This window comes from Aethalodelphis obliquidens, unplaced genomic scaffold, assembly GCF_003676395.1.
Source record: "Aethalodelphis obliquidens isolate GAN/ISIS:26980383/991018 unplaced genomic scaffold, ASM367639v1 scaffold7, whole genome shotgun sequence".
NCBI lineage: Eukaryota > Metazoa > Chordata > Mammalia > Artiodactyla > Delphinidae > Aethalodelphis > Aethalodelphis obliquidens.
The window spans coordinates 10,077,752-10,098,405 of record NW_020837951.1 but is presented as its reverse complement, the minus strand read 5'-3'; the positions used below and the strand labels follow the sequence as shown (position 1 = coordinate 10,098,405).

Below are 20,654 nucleotides of genomic sequence, written 5' to 3'. Positions count from 1 at the left end.
TTTCTGTTTGTTATTCACGTGTTTTTTTGGAGAAAGGTATTTAGGAGGGCATGTTGTGTCAGTGTGATGGGAAAGATCATAGGGTTTGCAAGCATTAAAAACTGAGTTCCAGTTCTGGCACTAACTAGCTGTGTGACTTAGGGCAAGTCACTGAATCTCTCTGAGGCTCTGTTTACTAGTATGTAAAATGGATATAATTCTGCCTCCTCACAAAACTATTTATGATTAAGGTACTTGATTAATTGTAAAGCATTTTAATTTTATACATAAAATGTTAGTTTTAATTTTCTTCTATCTTAAGTTTTCCTTTGAAGTAAAATAAGCTACTGAGGATAAAGAGCTACCTCTGTAGCTTCTGAGTGATAATATTTGATATATGTCTTAAATTTCTAAATTTTTAAAATAGGAAATATATATACATGGTGTAAAATTCAATGGGTGCAATATACAATATACAGTGAAAATAAGTTGGCCTGCCACCCAGTCCCCAGCCCTGTTACCCTACACTAATGAAGGTTACCACTGTCACTATGTTGCCTTCTAGAGATGTTTTCTTCATATGCAATGTGTATGTGTGTATCGCTGTTTTATTTTTTAATTTTTTTATAGCCTCCCTGCTTATTTTAATTAATTAATTAATTAATATATTTTTGGCTGTGTTGGGTCTTTGTCGCTGTGCGGGCTTTCTCTAGTTGAGGTGAGCGGGAGCTACTCTTCATTGCCGTGTGTGGGCTTCTCATTGCGGTGGCTTCTCTTGTTGCAGAGCACGGGCTCTAGGCCCGGGGGCTTCAGTAGCTGTGGCTTGCGGGCTCTAGGGCACGGGCTCAGTAGTTGTGGCACACGGGCTTAGTTGCTCCGCGGCATGTGGGATCTTCCCGGATCAGGGCTCGAACCCGTGGTCCCCTGCATTGGCAGGTGGATTCTTAACCACCGCACCACCAGGGAAGTCCAAGAAGACATTGTTCTTAATTATCTGCTAAAAATTTATTTTTTAAAACCTGTCTCTTTTATATCTATATAATTCAATTGGATTTATTTATTTATTTATTTATTTTGCGGTATGCGGGCCTCTCACTGCTGTGGCCTCTCCCATTGCGGAGCACAGGCTCCAGACGCGCAGTCTCAGCGGCCATGGCTCACGGGCCCAGCCGCTCCGCGGCATGTAGGATCTTCCCGGACCGGGGCACGAACCCGTGTCCCCTGCATCGGCAGGCGGACTCTCAACTACTGCGCCACCAGGGAAGCCCTGGAATTTATTTTTTTTAATGTGTGAGTTGTATATATCGTGAGTACAATTAATTTTTTTTCCACATGGATACGCAAATATCCCAGCACCATTTTTCATAGTATTTTGTTAGCCTCTGTCTTAATTTCTATAGCTATAGAGAGCTGGCCCTTGAACAACACAGGTTTGAACTGCATGGGTCCACACATGTTTTCAATAGGAAATACTACAGTACTACACAATCTGAGGTTGGTTGAATCTGTGGATGCAGAACTGTGGATACAGAGGAACAACTGTAAGTTACATTCAGATTTTCTGCTATGCAGAGGGTTGGTGCCCCTAACCCCACACACTGGTCAAGGGTCAACTGTAATAAATTTTGATACCTGGTAGGACAAGTCCTTCCTTCCACACTACTCTTCTTCAGGAGTGTTGTTGGCTAATCTTGGTGCTTTGTATTTCCATATAAATTTTAGAATTAGCTTATAAAGTTAGCAAAACAAATTTTATTAAGTAAAAAAAGCAGGTTACTCAATAGTATGAGAGTATTACACCATTTACTTTTAAAATAAGCTTTACAAAGTATTAAGTTTCTATTTAACTTATTTCTGTATTCTAGAATTTCTTTAATTTGCATGAATTTGGCATTTAAAAATTTGTTATCAGGAGTAAACAATTTCCATTTTGAAATGACAATTTATGATTTGTCAGTATGATGAAATATGTTGCCATTAAAATTGTTGATATCTGATTTTCAAAGAGTATATAAATTGTAAGCATGTTACTTTTTTGTCTATACTTTTTGTTATTAAAAAAAATCTCTGTTTATCAGGAGCTTAACAAGCTTGAGAAACTTTGAGAACTTAACTAAATAATACAAGACTTGTCCCTGGCCTGGGTAGAGTGGCGCCTGGTTGGTGGTGCCTGTCTTATATCAGCCAGGGACAAAGTAACTCCTTGTTTATATCCCAGCTTGGCTTTTGGTTTGTGCCCATGTCTGGTTCATGCCCTGGAAACATGGAAAAAAAAAAAAAAAAAATACAAGACAATGAAAAAAATTGTCAGTGAAAGATGTAAAATGTGATTACATTAAAGATATTTCATATAATTAGTCATGGGTTAAATTCAAATACAGATAATACACAAAAGCTTTATGATCCATTAACATTACAGCTCCTATCAGTCTGGACATCCCTTGCACTGGTAGAAAAATAAGTTTTATAGTAGATTTCATTGGGCTGAAGTGTGAGTAGCATGATTTATGATCCTGTTCTACAGGAAATGATCCTCATTTCCAGTATTCTCAAGTTTTAGGCTTTTATCTGTTGTCCTCGATTTAGCCAATAATTTAAAATTCCTTGGCAAGTGTTACAAAACCATATGACTATGTGAATACACTGCCTTAAATCATAAGCTCCATCAGCTTCATAGTAAATCGACCTCTGAGTATCACTATTTCTGAACCTGCCAGTGGGGGCCAGTGCAGGACAACCAAGGGCCCAGAGCATGGAGTAGGGCTGTGACTGGAATCTTGTCCTTTACTTTCAATTGGATAGTTTAAGCGCAAAAAGGACTTTATGAAGGATATTTTGTGCCACCTGTGTATAGGACAGCTTTCATGTCTGTCTCTCTGGATTTTCCAGAGATTTAGAAAAATTTTCCCATTAAGAAATAACATATAGGGGCTTCCCTGGTGGCGCAGTGGTTGAGAGTCCGCCTGCCGATGCAGGGGTCACGGGTTCGTGTCCTGGTCCGGGAAGATCCCACATGCCGCAGAGCGGCTGGGCCCGTGAGTCATGGCCGCTGAGCCTGTGCGTCCGGAGCCTGTGCTCCACAACGGGAGAGGCCACAACAGTGAGAGGCCCGCGTAAAGCAAAAAAAAAAAAAAAAAGAAATAACATATAGTTAATTCACATGTATTTTTTGTTATTCAAAATGTGATGAGTCAACCTAAATGTCCATCAACAGGGGATGCTAAATTAACTAGGGTAGATTGTACTATGGAAATATTGTGCAAGGTTCAAAACAATGAGGTAGATTTTTATGTATCTATATGGAAAGATGCCAGGATTTACTCTTACATGAAAAAAGCGTTATAGAACATGGAACAGTATGTACAGTGTGATTCTATTTGGGTTAAACAACCCACCACCAAATCTGGGCAGATACCTATCAAATTGACAAGAGTAGCTACTGGATGGAATTGGGGGGGAATCAAGAGGAACTTTTGACTTATTTGTATTGTATACATTTTTTAAACTTTATTATTTATTTATTTTTTCTTAAAATTTTTGTATTGGAGTATAGTTGATTTACAATATTGTGTTAGACTCAGATGTACAGCAAAGTGATTTTGTTATATGTATACATACATCTATTTTTTTTCAGATTCTTTTCCCATATAGGTTATTACAGAGTATTGAATAGAGTTCCCTGTGCTATACAGTAGGTCCTTGTTGATTATCTGTTTTATATATAACACTGTGTATATGTTAATCCCCACCTCCTAGTTTATCCCTCCCCCCACCTTTCCCCTTTGGTAACTGTATGTTTTCTAAGTCTGTTTCTGTTTTGTAAATAAGTTCATTTGTATCATTTTTTAGATTCCACATTAAGTGATATCATGATATTTGTCTTTCTCTGTATGACTTACTTCACTTTGTATGACATCTCTAGGTCCATCCATGTTGTGTATTGTATACATTTTCAAGAACAAGAATTAATATATTACTTGTCAGATTGAAAATAAATTTTATAAAAGAAATTAAGAAACAAAAAACGACTAAGTTAGCCTTTAGCATTGAATGTTTGCCTGCTGTTTGAGTTTGAACTATGTCAAAGCATAACACTTGTGTTTTGCTTTATGGTAAAAAGCTTTGACCTACGGGATAGATAGGGTTGGTGACGTTTCTGTTTTACAGTTGAAAATATAGTCTCAGGGACTTCCCTGGTGGTCCAGTAGGTAAGACTCCGAGCTCCCAGTGCAGGGGGCCCAGGTTCCATCCCTGGTTGGGGAACTAGATCCTGCATGCATGCCGCAGCTAAAGAGCCAGATGCACCATGTGCCGCAGCTAAGACCCGGCGCAGCCAAAACAAACAAATAATTATTTTTTAAATTTTAAAAAATAAAAAAGAAAATACAGTCTCAGAGTTCATTCTCTGCTGTATTGGTTTCTATCCATGTTATTGCTATATTTACATATCACCTAGTTTATAATTTAATTGACTCAGATTAGACACTAAGATTAATCTTTGCACAAGCTGTAGCTATCTACACCTAAGTATGTACTGGTTCAAATTAATTCATTTCCCAAACTGTGTGCCAAATAGATTAAAAAAATTGCACATAGATGAAGTCCTTGTTTTTCTCCCTTTCATCTTGCTCTCCCTCTTCCTAATCTTTATTTTTTTCTGGATATGGCCCTGCTTTTCTTTCTGGTATGGTTTGCTCTCAATTAACTGTCATATTTCTTTCCTAAGTATAGATGCATAATAACTTAAATGTTACTTTTCCCAGGGGCATGTGCTTTTTAATTAGGATCTCTTGAGGACAGGCTCCAAATTCAAACGAATGCAGGTATTGGACTAGATGATCTCTGATACTCAGCTCTAACATCCAGGATTCAATGTTTCTAACACTAAGGATGACATTTCAGGGGGCTTTCATGGATGTGAGGAAAAAATATTTTTGTCCAGAAATACTTGCCAAAGACCCCGAAATCACTTGGCATAGCACCTGCTTTCTTTTCTTACCTCCAAGACTGGCTGTGCACAAATGAAGGAAAGAACATTAAAAAAAATTCTGAGTATGTCACTGCTCTCTGCTTCTGTGGCAGAGTGGTCTGCAGAGTATGAGGTTGAGCGTGTGAAGAACTGAGCTCTGATCAAGATCTGGTACGAATTCTGTGACTATGGACAAGCAATTTCATATCCCTGTATGTCAAGGAAGGCTGAATGATATAGTGGAAGGAAAAAGGCTTTGGCCATGGTTTACTGTTTATTCATCCCATTCATTTTTTTTTAAAGAAGATATATATTACATCCTAGGTAGTATGGCAGGTTCCAGAGAGACAGTGGTGAATAAGACAGGGTTCTCTGCCCTCAAGGAGTACTATTTATTGAGTGTCCTTTCACCTCTTGAGTTCACTTTCCCCTGTGTAAAAGGCGTTGAGAAAAATACTTCATATTCTACAAGATTTACTGTTGTTGTGATCATTGTTCTAATGTGCAGGTTGTGTTCCTTGGATGCGCTGGCTGGAAAAAAAGATTGAGAACAACTTACCTAGTTCAAGCTCTTCATTTGTAGGTTGACAGAGAAGGGCTCAGAACAACTAATTGACCATCCCAGTGCCCTTTTTACTTACTACATACAGTGCGGTTTTTTCACAACCCTCAAGAGCTTTTTGCAACTTTGGGGGCCCTTTCCTTTCCCCTTAACCTGGCCTGTGTGGTCCAGCCCATTTATAGTACTGTACTCAGTGTTAAGTGAGAGCAAACTGCTCAGGCTGGGTTCTTCCTTAGCAATCGTCACATGCCATTTCTTTCTTCAAATCCAACCATTCAGTAACTCCCAAGTGTTAACTTCCTTCTTAAAGTCTTGGCCACTCAATTTGATGAAGACTTTCGCCAGGAATCTGGAGTACTTTGCACCTTAGCTTATTATTATGATCCTTAATCTGTGTTAATTATCCTTTTACCCTAAATTGTAAACCATATCCTGTTGCTTTTTTCATTCCCTTGTTGCTTTGGACAATGTTTTATAACAGAGCTGAGGAATAATCTTTGATCTGGTGGAATTCTTGATTCAGTTGAATGGCAATATGATAGCAATAATACCTGACCAGTTTACCATAGAATGCTCTTGTGGTAATAAAACAAGGCTATAAATCTGAGGCAAATTTTGACAATTTTTAAAGATAATACATCAAGGAGGATGACTGAATGGAAAGCAGTCTGGGAGCTGAATCAAATCTGAACTTGTTGCAAAACTGACGCCTTTTTTTTTTTTTTTTTTGGTCTGGAGACTCCTAGTGTTGGACGATATAATCATTGTGTTCAATTTTTTGAAAGACTATCAAGTGCAAAACATTCTATATTGCTCCAGGCAGCATAACAACTAGCAATGGAAGAAAGTAAAAGGGAAGTAGATTTTGTTCAGCAGAAGAACTTTCTAACATTTAATGCTGCCCAACAGTTGACCAGGCCTCCTTATTTAAGGAAGTGAGCACCCTGAAATTTGAACTGTTTGAAAGAGAAGTTGGATGACTATCTGGCTGGAGTTCCTGCCTGGGCCGGAGGTGGACTAATGACCTTTAAGCTGTCTTCCAATTCTAAGGTTTCTAGGACTGTTCAGCTCAGTTAACTTTATATTTGAATATATATGAATTGTTTTTATAAAAAATTTTGTATTAGATAAATTGTCAATCGACCTAAAAAACTGTATGGTCAAGTAAAATTTGATAAAAGGAGTGGGAAATCAGATTTAAGACTGAAAATCCAGATAACACAAAGGCAATTAATGACCCTTTTGACAGAAAGGAAGAAGAGTGGTGTATGGGTGTGTGTGTTTCAAATGATGTGTTCTGGCCAAGTGACACTTGTTATCTAAAACATAAATGCTCTAAATTGTTTTACTTTACACATACTTGCTCAGCCGGATTATTCACATCCAGCAGTACCGTACGCGGAAGCAAGGGCGAGTGTTTGGTGAACAATTTTCCGGAAGCCGTTTCGCGGTACCCCAGTAGCTCAAGACGGCTCCAGCCTGCAGCGGACTTGGGTGGTAAAAGCGGAAGAGGCACCGCTGGCTGCCGGCCTGAACTACTAGTCCCAGGGGCCCCCGCGGCGCCGCGCCGCGCACGCGCCATGGCGTGGCGGCAGCGCCGCCGCAGGACGCAGGGAAGCCAACTAGCGAGTGGCGGCGGTGGTGGCGGTGGCGGCGGCGGCGGCGGCGGCGGCGGTGGCGGTGGCAGTTCGCCGCGAGGGCAACGGCTCCGAGGCCAAGTGGCGGTCCTGCGCAGACATCGGTGCCCTCCTCCGCATGATCTTGGTGAGTGCACGTCCCCGATCCAGCTGCGCGGAGTGCGCGGCTCCTTGCCTGGCGGCCGTGCTGCTTCGGCCTAGGGCCGCAGCCTGCGCTGACGGTGGGCCGCCGGGTCCAGCTGACCCCTGGGCCCTTCTCTGCAGTGAGGGGAGAAGTGGGGGTGGGGGCACACGGTTAGGTCCAGGGAGAGATGTGGCGGCGCTCAGGGGCCAGGGCAGCCTGGGGCGGACTGGAGGGAGGGACGCGTGGGGGATGGGATGGGAAGGGACAGGAGGACCGCGGGGTGGCTTCGGGTGAGAGCCAGAGGCGAGCGACCTGGCAGCCAGGGAACTGAGTATGGGAGGCGAGGAGGAGGTGGAATGTCTTCTGAGTGCCGCTGGTGAAGATGTCTTGCTTCGGAGACTCTTGACAAGCTGGACTCACGGGTCGGGCAGCCCACCTACCAAAAACGTACACACCATACTTGGCATCTTTATACTTCCTGTTGGAGGTCTGTAAGTGAGGAGCTGTTGGTTGCTTCCATCTCCTTTCCTTCAATTTCGCCTTTTATTGACTGGCAAAATTTAAATGGGTGCTGGATAGGCAAGTCATAGAAATAAACAGGGTTCTGTGTATACATCTGCGTGAAAACAGGGAGGCATGGTGGTATGTTCAGATGAGAGCTAGATCAAAGGAGAAATCAGTGTTTTTATTTTAAAATTTGTGGCAAAAATCAGTTTGAGCAAGGTTTTGAACTAGAAAGGATTTTTAACCTGGGATTCACCAGTCGGTGGATAGAAATCAGGGGCTCCTTGAACTAGAATGGGGATAAAATCATGTTTTTATTTTTATTATCTGATAACTGTATTATCATTTCCTTCAATAATGAATGTAAGCAACAAACCGCAGTAGAATTAGCAATGCCTGTGACTTTGTCACCAATAAAAATTACAGATATTTTTGTGTCATGTTTACAGTTGTTGCAGATATCTTAAAATATCATTTGTGATACACTCCAATAAACATTTTAAAAATATCATTTATGCTTATAATTTTTTTGAATTATGGTATTACTGAATCCACTGTTAGATCTTGTTACTTAATGTGATAATAAAGGTGTACATATATTGCAATATCAGGGTTTTTTCATTGTTTTGCTAATATTCAGTATAATTAGTTGTTTTTGTAATCGCATATATTTAATTATGCATTTAAAAGCAATCTGAGAAGGGGTCCATAGGCTTTACCAGACCACCAAAGAAACCCATGGCACAAAAAGATTAAGAATTCCTGAAGTAGAAATAAGTTTTGGGGATCTGTACGCCTGCCTGGAAGAATATGTTTCTCATTAGATAAGAAAAAAGTCAAGGCAGATAGGACGATAGTGTCGATGAAAGAGGGAATTTTGTAATCAGGGAAGTAAGAGAAAAGATTTGACTGGGATCAGAGTAATAGTTTTCAAAGATAGAATAGACCACAGATATTTCTTTCAGGGTACTGGGGAATCAGCAAAATAATCTGAGGAAGAAAGGGAAGTGAGTACTTTGGCCCTTAGACTTTTGTGTTAAGGCATCTCCTAGTTCCAAGTGATTGAAGGGGTTGAGCCCTCCAAGCTCTTGTATAAGCCTGTGAAAGAAAATTTTAGCATGTGCTGGTTTTCTTTAAGTCATGTAGATAGTGTGGCTTTTAAAGGGGTGAGGATATTCTAATTTTTCTGTCTTTTTTTTTTTTTGGCTGTGCCGTGTGTGGATTGTGGGATCTTAGTTCCCCAACTAGGGATCGAACCCCCGGCCTTGGCAATGAAAGCTCTGGACTGTCAGGGAAATCCCCATCTATCCTTTAGTGAAAAACTGCAGGATCTCTCTTCAAGTATATTTTCCTGTTGCCATTCTTCTTTTCATATATGATAGAAAGTAAACTTGCAGATTATAGAGTTGAAGAGTTGATACGTCATTTTCTTGAAATTCCATTTTAAATTCTTGTAGTTCAGCTTCATTTTGGCATCAGACTTCTCACTGACAAATCACTTTTAACATTTTTTCAGAATATTCGTGATTTGAAATTTGCACCTGTTTGTAAAGCACCTGTCAACATCTTGTGTGAGATTTTTTTTTCCTCTAAAAGAATAGCAGTAATGAAAAACCACTACGGCAGACTATTTGTGGAAAAGATTAAGGGGAGGGTATGGAGAATTGAAGAAGAGTATTTTGTGAAACAAATATTGGTGCCGAAATAGTTTGTGTTGAATTAAACACACCGTATTACAAATCACTGCCTTGGAGAGGTCTTGCCTGATAAACCTTCTGGGTCCTTACACTGCCCCCTTGGCCATTCTTTCTCCCCTGCCCCTTTATTTTATTTATAGCATATATCTATCTGGCATCATATTATTTGTATATTTATTTTATACATAAAGGGTCAGGAAAATTTAGATTGGAGATACTACTACTGAATGAGAGAGTGGGAGACTGGGGAGTGCTGTGTGGAGATGGCATTTGAACTGGACCTTCAGTCATAGATGTGGTTAGCTATAGGGATATTGGAGAAGGGCTTCAGGTGCAGGGAACAACTTGAACAAAGACAAGGATAGAGGAGTTTGTAAATCAAATAAACATCTAAGTCAGCTTGCCTCCCTCCCTCCATCCCTCCCTTCCTCTCTCCTTCCATCCATCCATCCAGTGTGTTAGGGCTGTAAAAGGGAAAACGGGAGAAAAGATTATGTATAAAGGTGGCTTGGGACGAACAAAGGCTGAAAACTCTAGGCTCCCCAGGTGATAGCATGTGACCGTTTGCCTCCAGGTGGATCTCTCCCTCCTAGAGCCCACAACAGTGCTCACAGGGAGCCTGAATTCTATATACTGAAGAACCAGAGAGGCAGCCTGGGGAAATGAAGAGAGTCTGGGCTCTGGAGTCAAATAAATCTAGTTTTGAATTCCTTGTTTGCTTCATGATAGGTGAATGATTATGCAGTAAGTTATTTGACTTTTCTAATCCTGTTTCCTCAGCTGTAAAATGGAGGTGATAAATAGCTATCACACAGGATTAACTTCAAAAATAATAATGTATGTAAAACCTCAGGAACATGGCTTTCACTCAGTAATTGGTAGTTACCTTTTGGTGTTCCAGCTTTCAACCTGGTTTCGTCCTTTTCTACCTTCATACCACATCCCTGACTTTAAAACAAGTGCTACTCTTCTGGTGCCTTCCTGGCCACTGTCACAGCGTTGTCACTTCCCACTTCACCCAGTTGGCTCCACTGTGAGTTTGTGAGCAGCTTTCCAGTGATGGCACTTAGCAATTTACCAGGTGATGCTGCCTGATAATGGTATTCTGGAAACAGCAACAATATGTATTAACTCTTATTTGGTGAAACTAACAATACAAAATTTGCCACTCTTTAAACATGATGCGCTTTAGTTTAAATTGGTTTATTTGGGAAAAGTACCCCTGATATTTGCAGAAAACTGAAGCAGGGAAGTGGATATATTCCCAATTGTAAGATGTTTCACTTTTATTTATTATTATTTTTTTTTAGGAGTGAGAGTATTGGGGAGTTGGTTATACATTACAGTTCTCCAAGATAAAGTATGATTTTTTTGGGGGGGGGTGGCGGGTAAAAGTCTGATGTAAGTAGAATCCTTCTTACTTGCTTTGGAAAGACCAAAAAAAATTGAAAAAAATTTTTTCTTAAATGATTAAATTTTCCCCTTCAACTTTATGGTTTTTTCACCCACACATTTCCTTCTCTGGAGTTAATTTTCTCTTAGGTAAGAAGGATTTCAGTTATGTGTTTTTTTACATTTGAACTACCTAAACTTGTGTTTGTATAGAATTATTTGTGGCCTAAACTCTTTAATCCTAATCAAGATATTTTCATTTGTAAAGGAACTAGGATCAATACTTTCTGTATTGTGTACACATTTTAGATGAAGCTTTAGACACTAAATTGTTTGATTTCTGGTTTTTAGAACTATAGATAATTAACGTTTCCTTCTTTATGGTTACCTATATTTCTTTATTTTTTTAAGTATGTTTCAATATGTATTATGATTTTTTTTTTTTTTTTTTCCCGGTACGCGGGCCTCTCACTGTTGTGGCCTCTCCCATTGCGGAGCACAGGCTCCGGACGCGCAGGCTCCGCGGCCATGGCTCACGGGCCCAGCCGCTCCGCGGCATGTGGGATCTTCCCAGACTGGGGCACGAACCCGTATCCCCTGCATCGGCAGGCGGACTCTCAACCACTGCGCCACCAGGGAAGCCCTGTATTACGATTTTGTAAAAACATTTTCAGAAGGGAAGTTCTTCATTGCTTCTAAGCTGAAACCCAGTTTTGAACTCTGCAATGCAAAGATCAGAAGAAGTGGTGAACATCTGTTGATACTTAAAGTTCTCATATTTAATATATATAAATGAACAGTTGAGCAAATGTTTTAAAAAAAAATACAGACTTCTGAAGGGTCTCTATAATGTATATTTTCTTTTTTTTTAAGTTTGAAGATGAACCAGGTAATTGATAAGTATTTATACCTGAAAGGAAAATATAACTTAATACTAACGCTGTAATTAAATTATGTATATTAAGCCAAAATTATCTTCATATTCACCTTTTTTGTCAGCCATTTTAAAAAGATAAGGTTCTACATAAAACAAATGAAATATTGTCATTTGTACCAGCATGAGTGGACATAGAGAATATTGTACTTAGTGAAGTAAGTCAGAGAAAGACAAATATATCACTTATATGTGGAATCTAAAAATAATGCAAATGACTCTATTTTCAAAACAGAAGCAGACTTACAAATATAGAAAACAAACCTATGCTGACCAAAGGGGAAAGGGGGTGGGGGGATAAATTAGGAGTATGGGATTAACAGATACAAACTACTATACATAAAATAGATAAGCAACAAGGATTTACTGTATAGCACAGGGAATTATAGTCAATATCTTATAATAACCTATAAGGGAAAATAATCTGAAAAAAAGATCTGTATATCTAAATCACTTTGCTGTACACCTGAAACTAACACAATATTGTAAATCAACTATACTTCAATAAAAAGAAAAGAAAAAAATATAAGGCTTTAAGCATACTTTAACTGTAAAAACAGGCAAGATGTCTGTTCATTAATCTAAGATGTCTGTCTGAAAAGATGCTTGCTTGGGCTTGCACCCATGTAATGCCTGTACACCCACGCTGGAGACTAGTGGGAAGCGTGTCATCAAACATGTTCAGTTCTTCTTTTTTTTTCCCTTACCTAATTGATGTTTTTAGTTTATTTTCTATGAATTTTTGAAAGGATTAATATTGGAAAATTTAAAAGACAGAAATTTAGTTGGGATATTAGCCTGTTTCCTTTTTTTCAGAATCAGAACCAAATTATCTTCCCAAGCAATCTAAATTTTATCCAAATACATCTATTTTAAAAGTTTTTAGGACTTAGGCTAAAGTCATCTATTTTCAACCCACTCTGAGCTGTGTCCTTTCATTTTCGGATGCAGAACTCTGACCCATTTCTTGATTTTACTTTCACTGTTTATAAATCCTGACTACCTGACAAAAATACATTAGGCCTAAAAGTCATAGCACTTAAGGCGGAAATGCAAAAAGTTTACAAATGTGGATTTCTATGTCAGAAAAGCTTAGGAAAGAATAGATTAATTCTTTTCACAGACTTTATTTCATCTTTACCTCCTTTAGAACCAAGGAATCTAACTTCGATTTCTCTAAAATAAAGTGCCTTTTAATATCTAATTATTCAGGGGTGTGGTGGGCCAACTTGGATTCTGATGGACCGTAACTTATTAAGTAAGTCTCCCTCTGAGTAAGTTTCTATTCCATCATTCCAAAACATCATAATAACAGTAATGACAGTAATTGCTAACATTTATTGACTTCTATTTATTTACTTTTTATTTATTTTTATTTTTATTTTTTTTGCGGTACGCGGGCCTCTCACTGCTGTGGCCTCTCCCGTTGCGAAGCACAGGCTCCGGACGCGCAGGCTCAGCGGCCATGGCTCACGGGCCCAGCCGCTCCGCGGCATGTGGGATCTTCCCAGACCGGGTCACGAACCTGTGTCCCCTGCATCAGCAGGCGGACTCCCAACCACTGCGCCACCAGGGAAGCCCAGACTTCTATTTATTTTTGAAAAGCTGTTTAACTAACAAGATTTTCTTCCTTTTTTTTTTGTTCTGGAAGTTTCCTTGTAGGTAGAACACAGTGATAATAATGCTATTTGAAGTTCGATAATAAATAGTTGTAATTTTATGAAGTACCATTCTGGTAAATGTGATGACATAGACATGTCAGTCTGCTGTTTACATGCTTTCCTTAAATTTGAGGGTGTACCCTTGGATCTTGAAACAGGCTTTACCAGTATTACAGCTCAGCAAAAATGCAGCTGAAGCTCAAAGTCCTCTTTCTGCTCTTATGTTTGGTAGTTTTGTACACCCACTGTATTTATGGAAGAAGCTAAGTTTATGCTGGGGACCAAAGCTTCCCCAAAGCATGTGGGTGGTGAAATCTTCCTCTCAAGAGTTCTAAGGGTTTTAGGTTTTTTTTTAACTATTTGGTTTATCTTGATCTCCAGATTTATATATGTCTTAGTGAGATGTCATTAGAGATTGTTGAATAAGAGGGAATTAGATTTGGTGGTATATAACTTCAGACTAATAAAACTAATGAAGGTTTAAATAATTGTGAAAGTTCCTGATATGCATTCCAGATTAGGTGGATATTTTTGTGTTACTTATTGCCTTTGGGGAAAAAAAAGGGATATAATTTTAATACCATTGCAGTTCTCCTTGTTGGTGTGTAGCATGTTATTGTTGAATTATACCGAGAGATTAAGTATTGTGTCCTTTTTGTTGGACTGGAAAATTTCACATTTTTTATCATTCACAGAATTTGTCTGGTCTTGAGTGTTTAAGTAATTGTACTAGCAGATCTTTCATCAGGGGAGCTCTTAGTGCCAAATTTTTATTATGTTTTCCTTTTTTAAAAAATTTAAATTACTACAGTAATAAATGTTCTTTGTTAAAAAAAAAAAAGAACAACTAAAAGCAATGCAAAAATGAAAGCTTTTTTCCCCTGCATGTATATGCATATGCTATATGATTTGGATTTTTTTCTTTTTTCCCCCCCAAATTATAGTTAACACTTGTTCTTGCTAAGTGTTTCACATATGTTAACCTGTTAAACCCTCACAAACTTATGAACATACCCTACGAAGTAAGCTTCAATTTTACATCCATTTGCAGATGAAGAAACCGAGGCAAGGAGAAGTAATTAGCCAAAGGTTGCTTAGCTAGTGAGCAGCAAAACCGAGATTTGAGCTCAAGTAGTCTTACTGTGGGGTTTGTGGGTTTTTTTTGGGGGGGAGGGGTTTTGTGTTTTAACGCCTGTACTGCCTCTGGGATCTTACCATGCATATCGTTCTGAAGTTTGCTTTCTTCACTTAGTGGTACGTGATAGATACCTTTCCATGTACCTCTACCTCCTTCTTAATAATTATGTAGTATTCCATGGTAGGGGTGTACCATAACTTACTTAATGTCTTTCAAACTTAATCTTGTTTAAGAGTCCCATTAGTAATGATTTCAAGTAATATTTTAAAAAGCCAAGGTTTTATAATGGAATAGTGAGGATGCATTAGTATTTACTAAGTAATGCATATTAGCTGTCCAAGTGTTTTGATATTCTGTCAGTTGTGTGGTCTAATAAAATCTGAGCTTAATCCACAAGCCATTTATTATGCATGAATTTCATTATTTTTGTGGTTTGTCTTTTTTAGTTCTGGAAAATTAATTAATGTATTGGGGGTAAAATTGACATCTGTGTTTTATTCACTTTTGGTAGGGTCTGGAGTTTTCTGTAATAACAAGAAGTCTTATACTGTTAATTTGAATTTTGGATACTATCTAGCTTTATATTATATACTTATAATCTTCAAAGTAGTGTGCCTTTCAGTTCCCTGTACTTGTGCCAGGAATAGTTGATACTAAGTCCATTCTTTTTTCTACAATGTTTTACTTTTGTTTCAAAAATACCAACTAAAGATATTAAAGTATCACTTGTTTCCATTTTTTTCCCCCTCTCATGATACACGTTTCTTGATTGTGAGGAAATATCTTTTTGGTACATTAATAATTATTTCAAACATGCTCATTGGGAAGTTAGTAGATGTTTTCAACTTAAATTTAGTTACTGTTCTTCAGTCATTTTGCAGCTGAGTTAGCAGCAGCTTGGCTGATTCCTAACTGGAGTATTGCTCTTCATCATTCAGTCACTTATTAATTTTTTAATAAATTCAGACATTGATTCAGCACCTGCTAAATGCCAGTTCCTCTGCCAAGTAATGGGGATACCAAGATGACTATGTCCCTACTTTAGGGAACTTGGAGTTTTGTTGAGAAAACAACATTTTGTTGCAAATAGTCTATGAGAAAGTATCTGAGTCAAGAGATTGGTAAAGGCTCCTCAGTTTGAGCTGGGCCCTGCTGCCTACCTGGGACTCAACTGACCACTAAAAGGAGTAGGCAAAGGATTCTAAATAGAGGGTATGCAGAAATCCAGTCTGTGACAACGACTCAAAAGTGTCATTAGAATGTCATGTATCCCTATGAGAATGTGGGTCCCTCAAGAGCAGACCTTAAACTGTCCTGTTCATCAGTGCCTAGCACTTTGTAGGTGTTTAATAAACATTTTTTGAATGCATGAGTGAAGGATGTATGTTAAATAAAGCTTACTGTGCTTGTCTGTCCATTTTTTGGAAAAAGATGAGTTCATTATTTTTAATACCTAATGATTTTTAGAGTATGTAATTTAGCAAAACATAAAATGAATAAGAAACTATTCCTGCATTGGAGGAGGTAAGTCTTGTAAGGGGAAACACATTTAGACAAACCATTGTAATTCAACATGATTATATTTATAAAAAAATATTTGCAAAGGACACCCATCTCTGGTATGAATTGGTTAGGTCCCTTAAAAGTGGTGGGTAATTAAAATAAATCTTCAAATTATTTGATTGATAAAATACAGCTAACATTGTAGTATGTCATTAAAAAATGGCAGTTAGGTCCTTTTTTGCCCTATCACGTTAGTATAAATAGTACATAAATACTATGATGAAATGTACCTGTTTAATGAACAAAAAAAGTAACTGACAGTTCTGTCAAGGTGTAGGCATCAGTATATAACAATGTTAACCATGCTTAATCCTTGAGTAACATCATGATTTTTCCCAAATCTGCAAACTACTTATACTATTGTTTATTTAAAATGTCTTTTTTTTAAAATTTGGACACCTTTAAAAATTTTTTTAAAGAAGCTTTATGTTATTACCATAATGAAAGGCTACCATCTCTTGCCCTAAATAGAAAGCAACTTGAATATAATAAAAACAAAGCAATGTTATAAAACCTAGCTTGCTACTGTTTGCAGAAGGTGCTGAGTTTGAGACCTCTGTCTTTAATTAAAAGAAGAGTTTAGCAAGTGTTAGGGAAGTGTTGAAGACAAATTGGCACCTTGCTTGGATTTTCTGCATGATGTAAACAGAAAAACTGAAAGAGACTTTAAAATGGGGTAACTTTCCCACTCAGTGTCATAAGGGAGGAAGGATGCGCCCTGTTTGTTGTCAGGAGCAGTTCTCCTAGAGCTTCACAGAGGGAAGAGATTTGGGGGCTGGGCCTTAAAGGAAAAATCTGAGTTCACTTGAAGATAAGGAAGATTTGATCCCTTTAAGCCTAGATAATAGCATCTGCAAATGTTGGAGACTTTAGGATATAGTATGGCAGCAAAATCCGATTTTGGGGAAGTGGAGAGATGGTGGGAGATGAGATAGGAGTTATAAAAAGGGGGATTTATGGTTGAGAGCTTGATACCCTGTAGCATATTGTAGACATTATCCTGTAAGCAGTGGAGAGTAGCATGACAAGGTTTGTGCTTTAGGAAGATTGCTTCAACAGTAGGAAGGAGAGACCAGGAAGGAAACTATTGAGATGATGAGACTCTAAATAGTTTGAAGGATTGGGAGGAAGATGATAATCTTGAATTTTCCGAACCTTTTCCAATAAAGGGCCATTTTGATCTTATGCGCTCCCACATTGGAAGAAGGCAGATGATACGCTAAGAGTATAGATCACTTTGACAATATTGGTTACTATCTGAGGTTACCTGCTCACAGAAAATCCCTGTTAGCTCATAGAGAAAGAGAGTGAGGTGACCAAGAAGTTCTGGAACCAGTTAGGGAACTTGGATCTATTTGGAGATTCGTAGAGTGTAAATTATGGGAAAGGAATGGTACCCATAATTCCTTGTTTTTCCATTGAAAAACTGAATTCCAGAAAGATTATATTAATCACTAGAGATTATATAGCTAGTTTTGAGCTCATTGTATTTTACTTTAGAGTGCTATACCCAGAACTGTTAGTACATTTACATATTTTTTAAAATGTGTATTTATTTATATATATATATATATATATATATATATGTATTTTTTTTTGGCTGCGTTGCGTTGGGTCTTCGTTGCTGTGTGCGGGCTTTCTCTAGTTGTGGCGAGCAGGGGCTCCTCTTTGTCGCGGTGCGCAGGCTTCTCGTTGCAGTGGCTTCTGTGTTGTTGTGGAGCACGGGCTCTAGGTGCACAGGCTTCAGTAGCTGTGGCTCACAGGCTCTAGAGCACAGGCTCAGTAGTTGTGGCGCACGGGCTTAGTTGCTATGTGGCATGTGGGATCTTCCTGGACCAGGGCTGGAACCCGTGTCCCCTGCATTGTCAGGCAGATTCTTAACCACTGCACCACCAGGGAAATCCCACATTTAAGTCTTAAAAGATACTTTAGATAGGAACTTCCCTCCTGGTCGGGGAACTAGATTCCGCACGCATGCCACAACAAAGACCCAGTGCAGCCAAAATAAATAAATAAATACTAAAAAAAATTTTTAAAAAAAGATACTTTAGATAGCACCTGCTATGTGTGTGTGTGTTTAATTATCAGGGTAATAATCTAGATTAGTCCCTAGTAACTTTTTCTAAACTTTCATATACCATTTCTTTAGTAGAATTTAGGTTATTTAGTCCTGAAGTCCAACTAAACCTGATTTTGCCAGGCAGTTTGAAACTTTCCAAGAAAGGGGGAGTTGTTCAGCTACTGACTGACATATTAATAGTTGTTGAAAGAGTGGGGTGATTAGAAGAAGTAACCTTGACTGTAAATTAAAGCACTCACTCTTGGGAGGCAAGTGGCTTGGTGGGTAAAAGCTGGGTGAACCAGATACACCTGGATTCTAGTCGCAGCTTTGCTAGTTATTAACTTGACCTTGGGAAAATAATTTAATTTCCTCAGTTTCCTCATCTGTAAAAAGTGGCTAAGAATACTTACCTTTCACGAGTGTTACACAGGTTAATGAGAACGTCCATGTAAAGCACCTGGTTGGTGCCTAGTACATGACGAGCCTGAAATGCATGGTAGTTATTATTGTTTTTATTTCCTAAGCACCTGTATGCTTTACTACCACCAGTCAAAACTCTCGTCTTCAGGCTCAACCATTACTGCTTATAATGGCTTTTTTAAAAGTTTGATATTAAACGGAAATTAATATAAAAACTGGCTTTTCTTAAACAATTCTGGCTAGGAAATATATTTGCCTTGCTTCAGTTGACAAGGATTTAGTGCAAAATGTAACATAGCTGTGGAAATTTTGTGTTAGGAAGTTTCTGTATTTCGTTTCTGATCACAGTGAACTGAAAGATAAAATATTCTTAGTGTGATAGTTTAAACATCGCAATGTGTTACCAGATGTAAATGGGTTCTGGGACATCATGGGATACCTGCTAATCCTTCTAGATGGTGGTTGTTGGAGACTGCTAAATTACAGTGTTCACATGCATTTCTCAAATTTGTATATCTTTTTCATACTGAAAAAAGTTGCTAAATTGGATGCTTGGTTTTAGAATTATGTTATTTATGTAATTTATTTATTTATTTTTTGGCTGTGTTGGGTCTTCATTGCTGTGCGAGCGGGGGCTACTCTTTGTTGCGGTGCATGAGCTTTTCATTGCAGTGGCTTCTCTTGTTGTGGAGCACAGGCTCTAGACGTGCAGGCTTCAGTAGTTGTGGCACATGGGCTCAGTATTTGTGGCTCGTGGGCTCTAGTGTTGGGGTGCACGAGCTTAGTTGCTCTGCGGCATGTGGGATCTTCCTGGACTAGGGATCAAACCTGTGTCCCCCGCATTGGCAGGCAGATTCTTAACCACTGCGCCACCAGGGAAGTCCCTGTTTATGTAATTTTTTAAAAAAATATTTATTTATTTTTGGCTGTGTTGGGTCTTCGTTTCTGTGCGAGGGCTTTCTCCAGTTGCGACGAGAGGGGGCCACTCTTCATCGCGGTGGGCGGGCCTCTCACTATCGTGGCCTCTCTTGTTGTGGAGCACAGGCTCCAGACGCGCAGGCTCAGTAGTTGTGGCTCACGGGGCTAGTTACTCGGCGGCATGTGGTATCCTCCCAGAGCCGGGCTCGAACCCATGTCCCCTGCATTAGCAGGCAGATTCTCAACCACTGTGCCACCAGGGAAGCCCCTGTGTATGTAATTTAAAAAATTTAAATAGACTTTACTTTTTAGAACAGTTTAAATTACAGAAAAACTGAGATGATAGAACAGGGAGTTACCGTATACCCAGAATCAAGTTCCTGTTATTATTAACATCTCATATTAATGGTGCATTTGCTACAATTAGTGAGCCAGTATTGATAATTATTATTAACTAAAGTTCATGCTTTATTCAGGTTTCCTTAGGGTTTTTTTTAATGTTTTTATTTTATTTTTTAATTTATTTTTGTCTGCGTTGGGTCTTTGGTGCTGCGTGCGGGCTTTCTTCTAGTACAGCGAGTGGGGGCAACTCTTCATTGCGGTGCGTGGGCTTCTCATTGCGGTGGCTTCTCTTGTTGTGGAGCATGGGCTTTAGGAGCGTGGGCTTCAGTAGTTGTGGCGCGCAGGCTCAGTAGTTTTGGCTCACAGGCCTAGTTGCTCTGCGGCATGTGGGATTTTCCCGGCCCAGGGCTTGAACCCGTGTCCCCTGCATTGGCAGGTGGATTCTTAACCACTGCACCACCAGGGAAGCCCTCAGATTTCCTTAGTTTTTACCTGATGTCCTTTTTCTGTTCCAGGACCTCATTCAGGATACCACGTTACATTTAGTTGTCATCATCTCTGTAATTTTTAACTGGATCATCTTACACACATTAATTTATTTGCAAAGCATGCTTTATTCTCACATTTCAAAGCCATACCTGTGTGTGGCATATTATGTTACTAAAAACGCTCTTCGATTGAAGATAGTTGGCCTTTAATTTCACTTTTAATAAGCCTTTTACAAGTGTAGGTTTCATCATGTTAGCAAGTTG

General features: G+C 38.9%; 1 protein-coding gene and 1 non-coding gene across 6 annotated transcripts in view; both read left to right on the top strand.

Annotated features, from left to right (window-relative positions):
• Positions 1-2,109: 2,109 nt before the first annotated feature.
• LOC113620311 (small nucleolar RNA SNORA48) lies at positions 2,110-2,246 on the top strand. The gene has a single exon (XR_003432755.1). It is a non-coding gene; the product is annotated as a small nucleolar RNA SNORA48 (small nucleolar RNA).
• A 4,907-nt stretch (positions 2,247-7,153) lies between these two features.
• Positions 7,154-20,654, top strand: part of GAPVD1 (GTPase activating protein and VPS9 domains 1) — a 71,232-nt gene continuing 57,731 nt past the window's right edge. For 4 of the 5 annotated variants that reach the window (XM_027104872.1, XM_027104870.1, XM_027104871.1 and 1 more), the window contains exon 1: positions 7,156-7,274. The gene's annotated coding sequence lies outside the window, so the exon portion shown is untranslated. Of the gene's footprint in view, positions 7,275-20,654 lie in introns of all 5 variants that reach the window. The other variant, XM_027104873.1, reaches the window with a different exon arrangement.